A 13,465-nucleotide genomic window follows, 5' to 3' on the forward strand; every position below is an offset into this window, starting at 1 on the left:
GGGGATGCCCTTCATTCTTCCTTGGCCTGAGAATGCCTTTTCACCCTGATGAGAATGAGTAGAAATCATAACAACACGCTTGGTCTAATAGCCATAGGACGATTGGTCATTAATGCAGGGTGGCGTGTATATACACTGCTTGCTGGGGCTGCGCAGGTTAACTTGTCTCTGTGTGTGCGTTTGAAAATAAGACCGAGGGGTAAAAGTTCATCTGGAGGGTCCTCTGCGCTGAAAATTCCTCTGACACATGTGGAGCAAAAGCAGGGTACAAGGGCCGAGGTTGCACAAAGGCATTGACTATGTTAGGGGAGTTTAGAGCTGTCCACCTGTATTTTCTTAAACTTTCTCTGTGGCCTTCCCCCGAGTCTTGTTGGCCTCTATCGAAGCAGTTTTAATTACACAGACTCTGAACTGTCATCTTTAAAGTTTGAGCACTCTGGAGGTCAGGACCTTCCTTGGTGTGCTACAAATTAGTCTCAATACTGCCATGATTTCCCTTTAGGTAGAGTGAGGGAGAAAAAAAAATAAAACTATCACCTGCTTTACAAATGTGTCTGTTTTCATTGCATTGAAGCATTCTTTTAATAGTCTGTATTATCCTTACAGGTTTCCAGCGGCACTGTCATTTGAGCGACGTCCTGCAACTTTGTAAAACCCAATACATGCAAATGTAAGTAGCAAAACAGTGTTTCTCCATCTTCCAACCATACACCACTCAAATGGAATGTAGCAGTGCGTCCAGCTGGGGTATGAGAGCCCAGCAGCAGTAGCCATGCTGACCCTGTGTAATGACGGTAAGTGGATTACAAGGAGGCCCTGGTCACTGGTCATTAATATTGAGTCCGCTAGAGTTACCTCTATGTGGCGGCAGCTACACCACAGGGACTGAGCGCAGGACCTTTAAGATACCTGAGACTCTCATTTCTCTATGACGGACCTTCTGAAACTGAAAAAGACTACAGCAAGATCAAGGGAGATCACTGAGTATGTTTTTTTTGTGTTTGAGTGAAAGATTGACTATTGAATATGTCATAGCCATGCCTGCGATGACCTCACCACTGTCAGCTATTTTTCATTAGATTTTTTGGCATTTCCGTGTCTGAGCGGTGAATGGAATTTTGTATGTGTTGATTTCAACATTGATGAAAAAAAGTGAACTTGGCATCTCTTTCCATAAAAAAGTGGCCCCTTGAGGCTACATCACACCAACATTTAGAATGCCAAGATTAGATGATTAGTTCCTCCAGTCCAAAAAAAGCCTGAAATGTCCATGCTTGGCTGGCTAACACTAATGGCTCCCCAGCTATTATTATATTAGCAGCTATAGAAGTTCACCAACAAGCTCTTTGAGTGGTCAATGAGTTTCTAGCACTGCCTCTTTCTGGCTTTTTTTTCTCTCAATAATGGACAGAACATGTTGTAGCAGATATCACAAAAACTGGACAAATAAAACCTAACTACCTGCACCTGCAGTTGACAATTATTCCCTTATTGTAACATATTGAGACTTTCACTCTTCTAAAGTGAGTTATGACCGAACAATGTCATATCACCTATATTTCATCCCATGCAAATGACTGCCTATTAGTTATATATTTTTTGTGTGTCATTCTGTATCTAATATTTGGTCCCTGTGCAGGTGTGCAGCCTTTATGGCTTTTGCACAATAGCCTCGATTGCCAAATATAACATGAAATTCATGTGTGGTCTTGTGGTCGTGTGTGAGGTAATAGGAGGAAAATTTTGGATTCCCCATAGCAATGTGAACACATAAGTTTGTTTCACATGCTGTAGTTCCACAAGGCTTCATATCATCACATTATGAATCTCTGCATTTAGAAAAACAGAGGGACATTTAACGAACCGTGTTCATGAGTGTAATAAGCGCTCCCATGAAACCCAAGAGGCTGATAGATTATAGCTTTTCGTTGATGTGGGTTTTAGCCACTCGCTGAGACCTTGTAACAGACATGTAGACATGGCAATGTTATTGCCATGTTCGGGGAAACATGGTGACATGTTAGGAGCTCTTGGCATTTCTGTATCAACACCTTGCAGGGCTGACAGGGCCAAACTCTGATCATGACAATCACAGATGTAGCGCCCAGTGTGTTCCCAGAGCCTAAAAGCCAAGGCCCCTTAACCTACACACTCCACACGCCATGTTTTGACACGTTGTCATCCCTTTTTTTGGAAAACTAGGTAGGAAGAAGAACACGGAGTGGCTGCTCTCAGTGAGCTGTTTTTAATCAAGGACTTGCCCAGCCTTGATGGCCTGCCTGCCCATGATGGGAACTCACGTGATTCAAGGGAAGGATAAAAAACAAACAAAATCAAGGCTGTGAGAGTTAAAAGGGACCAAATGGAAGTAGGGGAAGAGACTCTCTTCTTTGCAAAGGAAGAATAACAAGAAGCAGCGTGATTTTGTAATGGGTCACGTCCCTTTATGAGGTGACGTAATTTCCAATAAAGAGCCATAGGTCCTGTGAGGACCCGGGCATATGGCTTTGCCAATATATTATGTGTTGAGCAGACAGGAGACTGGACTACCAGACCTGGAGGACGGAGGACAGATCTGTTCCACACAACACGTTAAACTGTCAAAGCGACTGTGACTCACATGAAAGAAACCATGCGACAGGGCCCTAAGACAAACAACCCATAAAACCAATCACCTTTGCCAACTAATAACAGTTAGTTTTAGACTCAAGTGTGATGACTTTCAGAACTCTGAGGTGTTTTTGAGGAAACGCAGCATGAGGTCAAAGAGAAATGGCAGTCGAAAGGGGCATCAGACAAGTAAGGCGTCAGGAAAAGAAAGAGATGCTTAGGGCCTTGTTAGTCGCAATCCAGAGGCGGCAGAGCAGAAGGGAGTTCTTCCCAGCAGTCAGCCGGAGCCTGTGTGTCATGTGTTAGCAGGTGTTGATGGTGGGGAGTGGTGCTGCAGCGGCTTAGGGAGCAGTTGAGGTTTTGGCTGCAGACAACAGGCCCTAATGAGTGATGCTCCACAGGGGCTGGTGCACAGCCAGCCAGAGGTTGAGAGAATGGAGCGCTCCTTTAACTGAAGCCATCTGAAAAGGAGGAAATGCCCACAGTCCAAAGTCTGGCTGCCTGGCACTCTGACCGCTCTGCAGCCCTCCAGAGAGGCTCCTGCCGCGAGGCCGAACCCAATATCCATCCCCCCTCACCAGCAGCGGAGCTCACACGCAGGCCACAGACAGACTGATTAGTCCTCGGAGCTTTGTGATTAGACTACATTGTTAACATTGGAACAGTGCTGACTTTGACTGCCTTTCCGTGGGTTGTTGAAACCTTGTACAGAAACATATTGTATTTCCAAAAATTTTAAGCTTCAAAGTGGCTAGTGGGATACTCCCTGAGTGCAGCTGTCCTTAACTTTGAGCGCTGGAAAGGCTACTGTTTGGGAACAAAAGGCAAGTGATAGTGATGACCTGATGCTCAAGCTATGCTTGTTGGATTATATACTGTCCTGCTTCTGCAGTGACTCAACCAGACTGTTGCCTGAAACAGGATGTGTTATCCAAAATATTGAGTCATACAAGGCTTTTAATAGTCCTAAAATATGGTTTCATGTATAAATAGTGCCCAAAGTTTTATCTACTGATACAGCTGGCAACAACTTGAGTGAAAAATACAAACGAGTGAATGAAGAAAATATCATCTTGAAATCTGCAACTCCTTGGCATGAGCTCAAACGAAACAAATGTCTCACGCAGCGGACTTTCATCAGTACATATTTGACTCTGATTAATTACACTACGCTATTTTAGAGTTCAGTGCTTTCTACCATTTGCCAATACATTTCTTCATTTTCCTGTAATACGCTCTTCCTGTGCAGTAACACGGTCAGCGGCACAGAAGTTAAGCAAACATGATATTTTATATCTACGGTCAGTTTCATTCTTTCAATAAATGACTCATGGGTCAACCAAAGACTATTGATAGCCGTCAGTCATGTACAACGCCACTGCAGGCCACCCTGGCAGCCAGCTGATGCTGAACACACCATATACTCCTGCTGCGGCTGTCTTTTAATCACAGTATGGGGTTGGCTGAGGCGCATGGGAGAAAGGCCAAGTGAAGGTCAGGCATGTTATGGAAATCAGCGTGGTGCAACTCAAGTTAAGGATTGAGAGTGACTTCGAAACCTGAACATTCATATTTGACACAAATGGGCGTCATATTGATGTTTTTGTCCCCCATTTAAAACTACTCTTTTTTTTACTTTCTCCATCAGACAAAAACATGCTCTAGATCAGCGGTCTCAAACCAACCCAATCGCCAGAATAAATGTTGGTAGTGTACATTCCTGCAAACCACGGATATGTTACATTTGTATGTTATTATGTTGCGGAAATGTTTCAACAAGGCTGTGGTGCACAAGCAGTTGGGTTTAGGCATAACATCTCCTTAGTTATCGTTAGGTAAAGGATCATCCATCCATTTTCATCTGCTTATCCAGGGCCAGGCCCTCTCCCGAGAGTGGTCCATGGCAATTTTTTGGCAAGTACAAGTGGACCTTAAGTCCAAAAGGCTGCAAAACCCTTGTTCTAAAATATTCCTTAAGAAAAGGAATACGATTCGATTTTATTGGACAGCTTACAATTTGTAGAGAAAAAACTTGCAACTGGTCATAATAAATATGTTGGTGAAGGTTCTCAGTCATACAGGTCATAGTAAGTTGTCACATATTGCCACTTTGCAGTGCACTTCTGTATCTACATTTTGCACTGAAGGTATCTTTCTTTGTCTGCTATTTACGTTCCAGGATGCTGCTGCCGTGATGTCACACAAGCACATGGTGGGATTACACTGCAACAAAAGCGCATGGCAATCAACGCTGTAACATCAACAGATCACATGCTGGTGTGGATGGTTAGGATAAGTGGAAGGAGGCACATGGTAAGATGCAGTAAAAACATCACATTCAGAGGGGAAGCAAACACTTGAAAAAGTCCGGGATTTGTTGTACCAATCCACCATCCCTCCTGCCCATCCCATAGGCTACCTTGTGCTCCTTATATTATGTAATTCTGTGTTTCAACCTGACACTGTCTTGCTGGGTATCGTGCAGACGCGATAGGTTCCATTTGGCCTCATTCTCAAGTGATGCCGTCCAGCCGCATATATGCTGCAAGTGCTGTACGGGCATCTGCCAGTTTGAAATAATGCTGCGAACAGGTATGTTTAGCTGCATTCTCAGCTTATGCCATCTAGGAAACGTGAAAGGTGCCTTTTGGCATCTGGATTTTATAATGAAACTGTAAAAGCAGCTGTATTTGACAACTTCAGAATAGGAACGGCCTGAGTAGTTCTGGGTGCAAAATCGTAGGCAACCAGACTTGTTCAAGTTTCTTGAAGACATTTGACCGATTGGATCATAAGTAAATAATTGGTTTCTGTTGAGGGGTCACAAGATTAAAATTCTATCTTTATTACACAAAAAAGTATGCAATGGCAGAGTATGATACTAATATGATTGCTATTATACCACTACTGCAATACAGATACTAATACAAAAAAGGAAGAAATTATAGTTAAGTTTAAAATTACTTTAATTGGATTACTGTAGAATCACAAAAGGATAACCAAGACTATACAAACAGTGACAGAGGTGTACTGCTCTGTGCTCAAAATAAATGAAGTGATGAACAACAGAGATGTCTCCAGGCAAAGTCTTCTCTAAATTGCATTTGTCTGTTCACAGGGAAGTCTTTTTTTTTCTCTCCGTGTCTTTCAAAAGGATGTCTCATTATTTCCAATGAGCAATATTCCTCTCTTGCTCTCTTTCTTTTTCTGATTGGCCTGGCGGCGCCAACACTGGAGCTGCACCAACATAAAGGTCTCAAGCAGCACCTCCTCTCTAATGATGGGAGGACAGCGGACCAGCCTCTTCCCTCATCCACCTCTCACCACACTTAACAAGTCGCCCTCTCCGTCTGTTCTCACTCTGCCTTCTCGTCCCCAGCTTTTCCATTTCCATCCTCCACTCAACATCTATCTTCATCTCAGTCTTTTCATCCACGTGTTCTTCTTCACTCCCTTTTCAAAAAAAAGGCAGACCACTCACTCCTTCCTCCTTATTACATCTTGCCCACTCTCTCTTCTCTCCTGTTCTCGGCTCCTACCTCAGCTCTCCCTTCACCCCGAGGCAGGAGAGCGAAAGAACAAAGGGCCCCTGATGTCTTCCTGGAGAGGTTATAAAGCAAAAGTCAAATTGTATTAGAGCTCCGCGAACATTACCGAGGGAGGCAGCGCCAAACGTGGACAGCCTCTCAGACCGCACTTTCAAAATAATAATTACGCTGTAAGAGATGAAGCGAGGGAGACAGAGGAGCAAGGAGGTGAAGGGAGGAGAAGAGAAAGAGAGGGAAGATCTGTGTTTTTATTTAAGCGGACTGAACGTCCTGAAAGAGTAGAACCAGCTGCTATCTCCGGGCGTGCAGAAGGGGGAGCGGAGGCAACGCTAGCAGTCTAGCAGAACGGATTTTGCCAGCTCAAGGGTATTTTAGAGGCCTTTATCTGGTAAACAGGTCAAGGTGGGGCCAACATATCCTCACATGAACCAGACAAAAGACAGCTTTAAAGTTTGCTTTTTCAAGTAATTATTTGGGTATTATTGCCTTTATTTCAACAGTGGACGGTGGAGGTGACAGGAAATGAAAGGAGAAAGAGGAGGAATAGCATGCAGCAAAGGTCGCTGATCAAACTTGAACTGGGAATGTTGCTGTTATTTTTTATGGTCACTTCAAGGCCAGCAGTTACCAGGGCCGCATAACAAACAGGAAAAGGGGGCGTCCTCTGCCTCCAGATCTGAACCCGAACAGCCCAGTTTAACTGTATGGCAATCAATTTTGGTAATTTTATTAATTTTATAAGTTTGCACAACTGCACAATCAACTAAACTGGCTCCTAAGGTTGTGCACGTGTCTTACAGAAACGCAGTAGGAATTTAGTTTTAAGATAATTTTATTTTGTATTGTATTGTATATTGTAATCCTATGGTATGTATTCCTAAAAGGAGTGTTAACTCTGCTAAGGAGATTATGTTTTCACTTCAATTTGTTTGTTTATCTGTTGGCAAAAAAAAAAAAAAAATAACCCAATTTTCACGAAACTTGTGGAACACGAGGAAGTGTGGAGCATGGCAAAGGAAGAACTAATTGAATTTTAGAGCAGACCTGGATCATGCTGGATCATAGACTGTATATAGAGATCAACAATACGCCCCCATGCTTGCCACGCTATGCTTAAGTGAAGCTAAAATATCCCCGACACGGCCACTTCAATCTTTCGCTGGTGATGTCATTCGGAGTCTGCACAGTAGCAATATCTGCGATAGGGGAGTTCCCACCAAGACACCCATCTGAACAAATGTGGGCAGTTTCATTGAATGCCAGTGCATGGATTCACTGTCACAGCTGTCAGTTGTGGCAGAAAAAATCCTTTATTTGTAGAATTTGATACCCCGTTTGGAGGGCATAATCTGGGTAGGAAATGCGGCAATGTATTGCTTAAAAAGACCTGCTTTCCGTTTCTACAAGCTGGAAAAACACTGATGCCCCCACAAAACACCTACGTTAGGTGCCACAGCAATGGGAACACAGCAATGACTCGCTAAATCACAATCTCTTTTTGTTGGTCTTCAACAGTGGTCTCGCCTCGGTGACAGACCATCCATTATCCCATCATCCTACTCATGACACAGTAAGCTCATTTGTTACGTCACTTTACAAATGTTTATATGATGTATAAAACATACAAATGTAGTGTATTTGTGGTTTGCAAAAATGTAAAACGCCAGCATTTTCTTCTGGTGACCGCGCTGACAAGATCTTCTTCAATCCCCTACTTAAAAAAGTGACATGCATGCATGTCATCTGTTCTATATAAAAGTGGCACACAGCCATACCCCCCCAAGCTGTGTTAAATCTGCACATGACATCCATGTTGTTAACATGGCCTCATATTTTCTCTATCTATTTTTACACTAAATGACAACCTGCAATTTTAAAGAAAAACACTATCAGGCAGTCAGAGGTGGAGGGGGAATATTCGAGTTTATGGAGATATGACTTTCTCTAAGATGTGTTTTGTGGTCACATGTGCTCATTCAGCTTTTCTGGAAATACATAAAAGCTCTTGTAAAGTGCCTCAATGATTTCCCAAGAGGAGCCAAGTGTCGCCTTGCAGGATCGCAACCAAAATAAACAAAATGTGTTTTAAGTCATGTAGATGCGAACTTTGTCATTGGTTTTCCCCAGAACTCCCTATGGCCATAAATCTTTAGTTACTTCTATATTTGACAAGCGTCCATCCACTCCAAAGAAAGCACTGGCACTAAGCGATCACCACTTGAAATACATACTGTACACAGTATTTGAAAACCACAATTGCAGGTTTATGTCCATAAGAGGCTCTAAGCAATGATATTGTTGCAAAAAAATATTCTCAACAGTATCAGGTTTTGTTTGCTTAGACTTGTTTAGAACAGATTTTGATTAATTTTTATGAAGTGCACATTATGCATCTAAGTTTGAGGACAATTTCCATATTTTGTTGGCAAAACATTGCCTTTTTCTTGTTTTGGTTTCAACTGAGTGTGAGAACGCATTTATTTTGATGGCCAACATAACAGAATAATTGGTTAAAGGGATAGTTTGATTTTTTGAAGCGGAGTTGTATGAGGTACTTATACATTGACAGTATAGTACAAGCAGTAGATGTCAGCCGGCACGACCCCAGTTTTGAGAACCAGGCTGGAGTTCAATATGGAAGTTAAGCAATGTACTGCTTTGGATGGGGGCTAACAACAAAACATATTTTAACCACCTAAAAAAACATCCCACCTTAAAAAAAAAGTCAGAATCAGCTTTAGTTTACACCATATTGCTAGTATTGTCACAGCTTTACCCTAATGTCAAACAGCTGCTTCCAGCAGGAGAGTGAAGCAGTTAAATCACCCTCTTCAAAGCCAGACTCCGTTGAGAAAAACAGTGATTTAATACTGCTGAACACAAGAGCTGCTGGTTTACTGCTGCCTTGATTAGTTAGTTGGTTTGTGTTACTGTGTGACTTTGGTGTTTAAAAGGGTTAGTTCAGATTCACCAAAGTAACATAATGACATTAACTAACTGACTAATTGCAGCAGCAGTAGACCAGCAGCTCTGGTGTTCAGTGGGCTAAAATTGTTGTTTTTTTTAATGGAGTCTGGTGGCTTTGACAGGAGCATAGTTGGGGAACTGAAGCTGTTAATGGCTTCCCTGTTGGAACGGGCTGTCCAATGGAAAAGTTGAATGATGGAAGTAAACTCAATATGGCTTACACTTAAACTGATATGGATTTTTTTAGGTGGCTAAAATATGTGTTGCTGCTGGCCCTCCATCCAAAGCAGTACATAGTGTAGCTTCCATGTATGATTTCAGCATGCTTCTCCAACTGTGGGCATGCTGACTGACATCTACTGTACGTAATACACTGACTATAGATAAGTACCTCATACAACCCCACTTCAAAAAATCAAAACAATCCCTTTAATGTGGAGTTATACTTCAGTGTGTGTAACCTATTAGGGAATAATTATGCTCAGTTGTCTTTGGCACTGCTGTCTTTGCTCCCGTTATCGCTCTTTAAAGTTTGAGTTTCCATTGGCCGCTTGAGCTAGTGCCTATTTAAACAGTCAATAAACCAGGCTATTACTCATAAGAGCTGAATGATGTCATTGTTGTCTGTCAGATTTAAAAAAAAAAAAAAAAAAAAAGAAACACAGAGATTACCTTGTCAGCAGTGACCCGAAGTGCACTACAGAGGACCAAAATGTGTCCCATGAATGCTTCGTTGGACGAAAATTACACGCACGTCTTCAAACTTCTTGTCCATCACAACTCACCCGTGCTGAATCCCATTTAAAAGCACTTGTCCCTTCTTGTCCGTGCCTAAAAACACAGGGGATTATGGGAAATGACAGGCGGGATTCTGGAGCTTTTTTACAACCCGGGGATGTGGTCACAGTCTCTTGTTAGAGTCCCTTTTACTGTTTTCTATTTTAGATCCTTGCATGGATTAGCGCGACATGTCTCACAGGTGCCCATTACAATGACCAGTGTCACCCGTTTCCTTTCCTGCTTTAACCGCACCGCCATGAGCCGTGCTGAACTGGATCTGACACTGAGCCTGTAAAAACATCACAGGAGAAAAATACAGGAGATACGCTCTCCAGCTCCCCTTAAACCAGGAACAGGAACAGTAGTCCTCCTCCTCATCACTCTTGTTACTCACGCACAGCTTTTGTGTACGTTAAATCCGAGCGTTAATGGAGTGTTGTGGAGATTGGACACACTGTGAACGGATGCAATCACGATGTCCGTGTGCAAAGAGGCTGCTACCTTTTTGTGTGTGTCATCAGCGTGTTTCCATGCGGTTCAATCAGCGAGCTGAACTCGAGCTTTGGAGAAAAAGCATGGAGAGCAGTTGTGTTTATTATGCTGTATTAAGTTTTAGTCAAAGGACATCTAAGAGCGAACAGGTGCTTCTGGGCTTGGAGAGTATTTGTTTTACTTTGTAAAAGACCCAGACTGGGGAGAGCGATTCATTCAATCCCTTTACAGCAATTAGGCTCGCTAATGAGACCCTGGGTTAGATGTATTAAGACCTTTATTTATCCTGCTTTCCTTCCTTTTTTTCTCCATCTTCTTAGATATATTTTTTATTGCTTCCTAGTCAGGCAATCTCAGACTGATACACACACTTTACGTCAGCTCTGTCTGACTTCACTCACCACTGTGTCTGAGCTGCATTGCCTTCAGCCCCCCACCTCCAGCACCCCATTGCAAATTCTCTATGCTTCTTAATTTAGACAGCGTTCTCCTGGTTCCAAATCAAATACCTGGAGGGGGGAGGCAAACTCATAAATCCACTCTTCTAACAACAACAACATCCAGAGTGATCTCCCTTGATACTAGAGATGAGCTACTACCTCTCCCCCTCCCCCCGGGGGATCCTCGGTGATTGATTTACACGCAGTCCAACTTCAGGAGACAAAGTAGTTCCACCTGCTGTGCCGCCATGCACGGCAGCCTGAGAAGGATAGGTTTCTGAGCCATTGGCACTCCTAGCAGACAGTGTGCCAGACAAGGCAAGCACCAGAGGAAAACAGTGGTTTCATTGGCCATGAGATATCCCAGCCTCAGGACATATTGGTGCTGCCAAACAATAAGCACACTAATTTGTTCTTTAAGACGAAAGGATTTTAACTCTTTGAAACCTGGAGCCACATTACTTTCCTTTTGCTGCTTGCAGACACCTTTCACAAGTATTTAAAGCTTTGAACTCTGAGCAAATTGGTGCAGTTTTTTTTCAAGAAAGTGTGAAAAAAGGCAATATGCAACTTGGTTATAAATGATTCACAAATTGCAAGACATTGGTAAATTTAGGAAATCATTTTTAAAAAGCTAGGAAAGTATTTCCAGAGAACTATATTTAAAATGATCATTACTATTTACTTCAAATAATTTGTAATAGAATTATTAGAATTTTTTTTAGCAGCTTTTCAAGTTTTTTTAAAAATAAATATTATTATAAATATTTATTTATTTATTTATTACTTTTGCTGTTTTTTGTTTTGTTGGTTGTTTTTGTTTTGTTTTGTTTTTGATTTTTGCTTTTTTTCTTGCACTGTTTTTTTTTTTTTACTTAATTTTGTTAATTTCAGGGTCATTTCATGGGCAAAATAAGAAAAAAGCAAGGGGAAAACTTTATAATGTTTAATAATAATAATAATAATAATAACAATAATAGTTCATTTTTATGGTATTTTTTCTCTTCTTTTCTTTTCTTTTCTTTTCTTTTCTTTTCTTTTCTTTTCTTCTTTTTTAACTATGTTTCAAGCTCAGGTATGAAAGGGTTAATCATAATGAATGAAAACACATTTCTCAATCATGTATCCAGGAGCATGCTTGATCTCATACGAACATCCTTCCATAGTGTGTTGTCTGAGGAGATCTTTCTCTTTCCTGAAATTACTTTTAAATGAGTGTGTAAAGTAGAAAGAGTCCGAAGTTTGATTTCTTTAGCAGTGCTTTTGTCATTTTTGCAAATCCTTCTCAATATTTGCCACCATTTGTATTGTATTTGTAATATGGCTGTCCTTATCCACTCTAAACTATTTTATTTTGGAAAATACTGTGCATATATACCATGGAAAAATAGAATAGGTATTGCCCATTTGCAGATTTAAATGTAGAATATTTGTATCAGTAGCTTTTCCACTTGAAAAAATCTTATTCTCCATGTCCAGAGTATGGCTTTACATACTTGTGTAGATTGGCTTATTAACTTTGAACTGAGTGAACTTATTTGCTGTGTCTAAACAGAGAGCATCCACCCAAATAGACTGTTTTCTCTAGCCAGTGTTTGTCTGCAGGACACTGCCAAACCAGTAGTGAGAGAGGAAATAGGCTCTCAAATATGCGGTCATGTGGACACTCTGAAAGGAAAGCATACAGGGATTTTATTATTACGACAACATTTGACTCTAGTCTCTGGCTATGCAGTCACAACACTTGCATCCAAAGGTCACACTTTGCGAAAGATTTCACACAGATAGAATTGCTGTTTGATTTTTGCATTTTTATTTTTAGGCCTATCTCTGTGTCTTATTTCAATGTTATTTGTTCCACTTGCTTGTTCCATATTGTAAAAAGTCAAATTTTCCATTTTCTTTTGATATAAAGCAGAGGCAGGGGCTATTTAAAAACTATAAAAGTATCAAAATGCTCAGTTCATTGAGAAATGTAGGCTAAAATCAGAAATTTTGCCTTGAAACAAGCCTTCAGGACATCTGTGAATTTTTGGTTTCACAAATATACTATACAGACTTTTTTAAACTTGAAACATAAACATTTTGAACGTTTAAAGATTTGTTTACTATTGTGTTTCCTGTTGGACTGCTTTGCAGTGTATGTGAATGACATCAGCTGACAGGAAGTAAACATGTACTCAAGCTGTTGCCTAGCAATTCAATGCCAGTGAAAAACTATCTATAAAAATATAAAGCGCTGAGACAACAGTCATTTCATTGGCTGCAATAATGATGTAGAGGCCTTGTAGATGTGGCATAGCCAGAAACACTGACCAATCATAGCAGACTTGGCTTTTTCAGGAGAGCTGCTTAAAGAGACAGCTGCTAAAACAAAGCATTTCAGACAGATGGTAAATACAGGTATATTCAGACAGACAATTTGAGAACAAGAATGTGTTTTTTGAACATGGAAGCTGAAAAGAGCATCATATGGTACCTTTAATAAGCTGCCATCATGCAGTTCACTGCATGTATTGTATATGAGTGACAAAATATCTGACTCAGTGTGGCTGCCTCCCTGTAGATCACAGTGCTCTTTATAGTTACGCGGGTCTCATTTTGTAATTTTAAAGTTTGAGTTTAGTG

Source organism: Plectropomus leopardus, chromosome 21 (assembly GCF_026936395.1).
Source record: "Plectropomus leopardus strain MGB_pleo_1.0 chromosome 21, ASM2693639v1, whole genome shotgun sequence".
In the NCBI taxonomy this organism is placed as follows: Eukaryota; Metazoa; Chordata; class Actinopteri; order Perciformes; family Serranidae; genus Plectropomus; species Plectropomus leopardus.